At 56.0% G+C, this 6,762-nt stretch overlaps 1 pseudogene; it reads left to right on the plus strand.

Annotated features, from left to right (window-relative positions):
• Nucleotides 1-3,599: 3,599 nt before the first annotated feature.
• Nucleotides 3,600-4,658, plus strand: LOC144675314 (C3a anaphylatoxin chemotactic receptor pseudogene; annotated as a pseudogene).
• Nucleotides 4,659-6,762: the final 2,104 nt, after the last annotated feature.

The raw sequence follows: 6,762 nt of genomic DNA on the forward strand, positions 1-6,762 counted from the left end.
TTGTAGGGGGCTGGAGGAGGTTACAGAGATAGGGAGGGGTGTAGGGGCTGGAGGAGGTTACAGAGATAGGGAGGGTTGTAGGGGCTGGAGGAAGTTACAGAGATAGGGAGGGGTGTAGAGGCTGGAGGAGGTTACAGAGATAGGGAGGGGTGTAGGGGCTGGACGAGGTTACAGAGATAGGGAGGGGTGTAGGGGCTGGAGGAGGTTACAGAGATAGGGAGGGTTGAAGGGGCTGGAGGAGGTTACAGAGATAGGGAGGGTTGTAGGGGCTGGAGGAGGTTACAGAGATAGGGAGGGTTGTAAGGGTTGGAGGAGGCTACAGAGATAGGGAGGGTTGTAGGGGCTGGAGGAGTTTACATAGATAGGGTGTGTTTTCGGGGCTGGAGGAGGTTATAGAGATAGGGTGGGTGTAGGGGCTGGAGGAGGTTACATTGATAGGGAGGATTTTAGGAGCCGGAGGTGGTTACAAAGACAGGGAGGGTGGTAGGATTTGGAATTGGTTACAGAGATTGGGAGTGGTGTAGGGGTTGTAGGAGGTTTCAGAGATGGAGAAGGTTAGAGGGGTTAGAGTAGGTTACAGATTTAGGGTTGGGTGTAGGAACTGGAGAAGGTTACAGAGAAAGGGAGGTTTGTAGGGGCTGGAGGAAGTTGCAGAGATAGGGAAAGTTCTGGGGGTTAGAGGAGGTTACAGAGATAGGGAGGGGTGTAGGGGCTGGAGGAGGTTACAGTGATAGGGAGGGGTGTAGGGGCATGAGGAGGTTACAGAGATAGGGAGGGGTGTAGGGGCTGGAGGAGGTTACAGCGATAGGGAGGGGTGTAGGGACTGGAGGTGGTTACAGAGATAGGGAGGGGTGTAGGGGTTAGAGGAGGTTACATAGATAGGGAGGGGTGTAGGGCTGGAGGTGGTTACAGAGATAGGGAGGGGTGTAGGGGATGGAGGAGGTTGCAGAGATAGGGAGGGGTGTAGGTGCTGGAGGAGGTTACAGAAATAAGGAGGTTTGTAGGGGCTGGAGGAAGTTGCAGAGATAGGGAGAGTCCTAGGGGTTAGAGGAGGTTACAGAGATAGGGAGGGTTGTAGGGGCTGGAGGAAATTACAGAGATAGGGAGGGGTGTAGGGGCTGGAGGAGGTTACAGAGATAGGGAGGGTTGTAGGGGCTGGAGGAGTTTACAGAGATAGGGAGGGTTGTAGGGCCTCGGGGGCGCTAACTGAGATAGGGAGTGTTTTCAGGGCTGGAGGAGGTTCCAGAGACTGGGAGGTTTGTAGGGGCTGGAGGAGGTTACAGAGATAGGGAGGGGTGTAGGGGATGGAGGATGTTACAGACATTGGCACGGTTGTAGGAGTTGGAGGAGGTTACAGAGATTGGGAGGGGTGTAGGGGCTGGAGGAGGTTACAGTGAAAGGGAGGGTGTAGAGATTGGAGGAGGTTACAGAGATAGGGATGGTTCCAGGGGCTGGAGGAGGTTACAGACATTGGCACGGTTGTAGGAGTTGGAGGAGGTTACAGAGATGGGGAGGGATGTAAGGGCTGGAGGAGTTTACAGAGATAGGGAGGTTGGTAGCGGCTTGAGGTGGTTACAGAGAAAGGCAGGTTGGTAGCAGCTGGAGGTGGTAACGGAGATAGGGAGGGATGAGGGGCTAGAGTAGGTTACAGAGATAGGGAGGGATGAAGGTGTTAGAGGAGGTTACGGAGATAGGGAGGATTGTAGGGGCTGGAGGACGTTACAGAGATAGGTAGGGGTGAAGGGGTTAGAGGAGGTTACAGAGATAGGGAGGGTTGTAGGGGCTGGATGAGGTTACAGAGGTAGGGAAGGTTGTAGGGTCTGGTGGAGGTTACAGAGCTAGGGAGGGTTGTAGGGTCTGGAAGACGTTACAGAGATAGGGAGGGTTGTAGGGACTGGAGGCGGTTACTGAGATAAGGAGTGTTGTAGGGACTCGAGGAAGTTACAGAGATAAGGAGGGTTTTAGAGGCTGGAGCAGGTTGCAGAGATAGGCAGAGTCCTATGTGTTAGAGGAGGTTACAGAGATAGGGAGGGATGTAGGGGCTGGAGGAGTTTACAGAGATAGGGAGGGTTTTAGGGACTGGAGGAGGTTACATAGATATGGAGGGTTGTAGGGGCTGGAGGAGGTTACAGAGCTAGAAAGGGTTGTAGGGGCTGGAGGAGATTACAGAGATAGGGAGGGATGTAGGGACTGGAGGAGTTTACAGAGATAGGGAGGGGTGTAGGGCCTCGGTGCGCTAACTGAGATGGGGAGTGTTTTCAGGGCTGTAGGAGGTTCCAGAGATTGGGAGGTTTGTAGGGGCTGGAGGAGGTTACAGAGGTAGGGAGGGGTGTAGGAGATGGAGGATGTTAGAGAGATAGGGAGGGGTGTAGGGTCTGGAGGAGGTTACAGTGAAAGGGAGGGTGTAGAGATTGGAGGAGGTTACAGAGATAGGGAGGGGTGTAGGGGCTGGAGGAGGTTACAGAGATAGGGAGGGTTCTAGGGGCTGGAGGAGGTTACAGACATTGGCAAGGTGTAGGAGTTGGAGGAGGTTACAGAGATAGGGAGGGATGTAAGGGCTGGAGGAGTTTACAGAGATAGGGAGGTTGGAAGCGGCTTGAGGTGGTTACAGAGATAGGCAGGTTGGTAGTGGCTGGAGGTGGTTACGGCGATAGGGAGGGATGAAGGGGCTAGAGTAGGTTACAAAGATAGGGAGGGATGAAGGGGTTAGAGGAGGTTACGGAGATAGGGAGAATTGTAGGGGCTGGAGGAGGTTACAGAGATAGGTAGGGGTGAAGGGGTTAGAGGAGGTTACAGAGATAGGGAGGGTTGAAGGGGGTGGATGAGGTTACAGAGATAGGGAGGGGTGTTGTTTCTGGAGGAGGTTACAGAGATATGAAAGGCTGTAGGGGCTGGAGGAAGTTACAGAGATAGGGAGGGGTGTTGGTGCTGGAGGAGGTTACAGTGATAGGGAGGGTGTAGGGGGCTGGAGGAGGTTACAGGGATAGTGAGGTGTGTTGGGGCTGGGGGAGGTTACAGAGATAGGGAGGGATGAAGGGGTTAGAGGAGGTTACAGAGATAGGGAGGGTTGTAGGGGTCTGGCGGAGGTTACAGAGATATGGAGGGTTGTAGGGGCTGAAGGAGGTTACAGAGATAGGGAGGGTTGTAGGGGGCTGGAGGAGGTTACAGAGATAGGGAGGGATGTAGGGGCTGGAGGAGGTTACATAGATAGGGAGGGCTGTAGGGGCTAGAGGAGGTTACAGAGATAGGGAGGGATGAAGGGTTTAGAGGCTGTTGCAGAGATAGGGAGTGTTGTAGAGGCTGGAGGAGGTTACAGAGATAGGGGGCGTGTAGGGGGCTGGAGGAGGTTACAGAGATAGGGAGGGTTGTAGGGGCTGGAGGAGGTTACAGAGATAGGGAGGGTTGTAGGGGCTGGAGGAGGTTACAGACCAACCCGCCCTTCCGAGGGAAATACCTCCTCAGTTAGCTGCGAGGTCCCTTCGGGGCAGGTCCCGAGGGGGTGAAATGTCTCGGGGTAAATGCGGGTCTCTCCTCCTCTCCTCTGCCCTAAGATGGCCGCTCTCATTTTTTTTGTCCACCATCTTCCTCTCAGGAGCGCGATGGATTATTATGAATATAACGGCAGTGACCCGGCCCTTTGGAACGACAGTATTTTCAGTAACTACACGTGGCCCGAGTACGGGGAGGAGGAGGAGGAGGAGGAGAGGCTGATGCATCGTTTGCCGCTGGCGTCCATCTTGGCCATCGCCATCTACGTCGTCACCTTCCTCCTGGGCACCCCCGGCAACGCCGCCGTCATCTGGGTGGCGGGCTGCAAGATGAAGCGGACGGTCAACACCGTGTGGTTCCTCAACCTGGCGGCGGCCGACCTGGCCTACTGCTGCTCTCTGCCCTTCCAGATCGCCAACGTCGCCACGGGCAACCGCTGGCCCTCCGACCTCCTGCTCTGCAAGCTGATCCCCTCGGCCATCGTCCTCAACATGTCCGCCAGCGTCTTCCTGCTGACCGCCGTCAGCGTCGACCGCTGCCTGGCCGTCACCAGGCCCGTCTGGTCGCAGCGCCGCCGGACGTTGGGGGCCGCCCGGGGGGCCTGCGCGGGGGCCTGGCTCCTGGCCCTCCTCCTCTGCCTGCCCACCCTCCTGCACCGCCAGCTGGTCATCTCCCCGTGGTCCGGCCTGCCCTCCTGCTCGCTGGACTACGGCCGGTCGCCCCTCGGGGCCCGGGCCAAGCAGGTGGTGGAGGCCAGCCGGGCATTGTTTGCCTTCGGCCTCCCCTTCCTGCTCATGGCGGCCTGCTACCTCCTGATCGCCCTCAAGGTGCGCGGGGCCAAGTTCGCCAGGTCCCGCAGGCCCGTCCGCCTCATCGCGGCCGTGGTGCTGGCCTTCTTCGTCTGCTGGCTGCCCTACCACCTCGTCGGCCTGCTGCAGGCCTTTGCCCCCCAGCCTGCTGCCTTCGCCTGGGACTACGCCGCCGTGGGCCTGGCCTCCCTCAACAGCGCCCTCAACCCCGTCCTCTACGTCTTCATGGGGCGCGACTTCCGCCAGCGGCTCCGGCGCTCGCTGGCCGCCACCCTCCGCCAGGCCTTCAGCGAAGACCTGACCCACTCGGTCAACAGCACCCGACTGAGGTCAAGGTCCAGCGTGGAGAATAACCTCTGAGGGTGTGCGGGCTGGCGCCCTGCTTTGGCCTGGTTGCTGCGCTAATGGGGCAATATGAACCCCGCCAGTCAAATTATTCAACCTTATTTCGTTGGCGTCGCATTGTCCATTCTCGATCCCATCTCACTGGAGAGCGCAGTGACCTGAAGGCACCTGTTAATATTGGAAAAGATTAGTTGGGGCAAGGGGAGAACGCGGAGAGACCATATCAGATAAAGGGGCACAATTCTACAGGGGGTGCAGGAGCAGAAAGACCTAGGGGTATCTGTGCTCTTTTAGTCAAACAGATTAACATAAAAATAACAAATTATCGGCGGGGCCCCTAGGGTGGGTGGTGACAGTGTAACACAATCTTGAACCTCAGGAGAGGTTGGGTTGGGGGGGGTATATGTGCACACAAAGGTGGGAGGACAGGTTGAGAGAGGGGTTAATAAAGCATTCAGCATCCCGGGCTTTATTCGTAGGGGCGTAGAGTCCAAGAGCAAGGAGGGTTACGTTGAACCTGCGTAAAACACTGGTTGAGCCCCAACTAGAGTATCGTGTCCAGTTCTGGGCACCGCCCTAGAGGGCAGCAAAGGTGGGCGAGGTTGAAATAAATTCATTCAAGGGGGAGTTGGGCGTCGCTGGCTATGCCCAGCATTTATTGCCCCGTCACTAATTGCCCTCTGGAGAAGGTGGGGTGGGGGTGAACCACCTTCTCGAACCGCTGCAGTCCCCGTGTGGTGTAGGTACACCCACCGCGCTGTTAGGGAGGGAGTTCCAGGGACCACACCAATCCCATTGGCCAACGCTTGGCCCACAGCCCTGGAGTCTATGGCATCGCAAGTGAATATCTAAATGCTTCTTCAATGTTACGAGAGTTTCTGACTCAACCACCCTCTCAGGCAGCGAGTCCCAGATTCCCGCCACCCTCTGGGTGAAAAAGTTTCTCCTCAACTCCCCCTCTTCGCCTTCTACCTCTTACCTTAAACCTATGCCCCCTGGTTATTCACCCCTCTACTAAAAAGGGCCTTCCTATCCACCCTATCTATGCCCCTCACAATCTTACACACCTCCTATCAGGTCCCCTCTCAACCTTCGCTGCTCCAAGGAGAACAGCCCCAGCCTATCCAACCTTTCCTCATAGCTCAGACCCTCCAGCCCAGGCAGCCTCCTGGTAAATCTCCTCTGCACCCTCTCCAGTGCCATCACATCCTTCCTATAATGCGGTGACCAGGACTGCACACAGTACTCCAGTTGTGGCCTAACCAGCGTTTTACACAGGTCTAGCATAAGCTCCCTGCTCTTGTATTCTACACATCGGCAGAGATGCTGGTAGCATTAATTAGTCAACATTGTTTTTCGATGGGACAAATATGAGGCCAATATTCTGGGGGTTACGATTGACCAGAGGCTGATCTGGACCAGCCATATAAATATAAATACAAGAGCAGGTCAGAGGCTGGGAATCCTGCAGTGAGTAACTCACCTCCTGACTCCCCCAAAGCCTGACAACCATCTACAAGGCACAAGTCAGGAGTGGGATGGGATACTCCCCACTTGACTGGATGAGTGCAGCTCCCACAACACTCGAGAAGCTCGACACCATCCAGGACAAAGCAGCCCCCGCTCGATCGGCACCCCATCCATAAACATTCACTCCCTCCACCACCGACGCACAGGGGCAGCAGTTTGTGTGTACCATCTACAAGATGCATTGCAGCAACTCGCCAAGGCTCCTTCGACAGCACCGCCCAAACCCACCACCTCTACCACCTAGAAGGACAAGGGCAGCAGACACATGGAGAACACCACCACCTGCAAGTTCCCCCTCCGAGCCCCTCACCATCCCGATTTGGAAATATATCGGCCGTTACTTCACTGTCGCTGGGTCAAAATCCTGGAACTCCCTCCCTAACAGCGCGGTGGGTGTACCTACACCATACGGGGACTGCAGCGGCTCAAGAAGGCGGCTCACCCCCACCTTCTCAAGGGGGCAATTAAGGATGGGCAATAACTTCTGGGCCCAGCCAGCGAGGCCCACACCCTGTGAATCAATAGAAGAACATTAAATGACATTAGAAACAGGGTAAACACACCCTAGTTTTGTTAAAGGATGCGTTGA

The sequence above is a fragment of the Cetorhinus maximus genome, unplaced genomic scaffold, assembly GCF_964194155.1.
Source record: "Cetorhinus maximus unplaced genomic scaffold, sCetMax3.hap1.1 HAP1_SCAFFOLD_945, whole genome shotgun sequence".
NCBI lineage: Eukaryota > Metazoa > Chordata > Chondrichthyes > Lamniformes > Cetorhinidae > Cetorhinus > Cetorhinus maximus.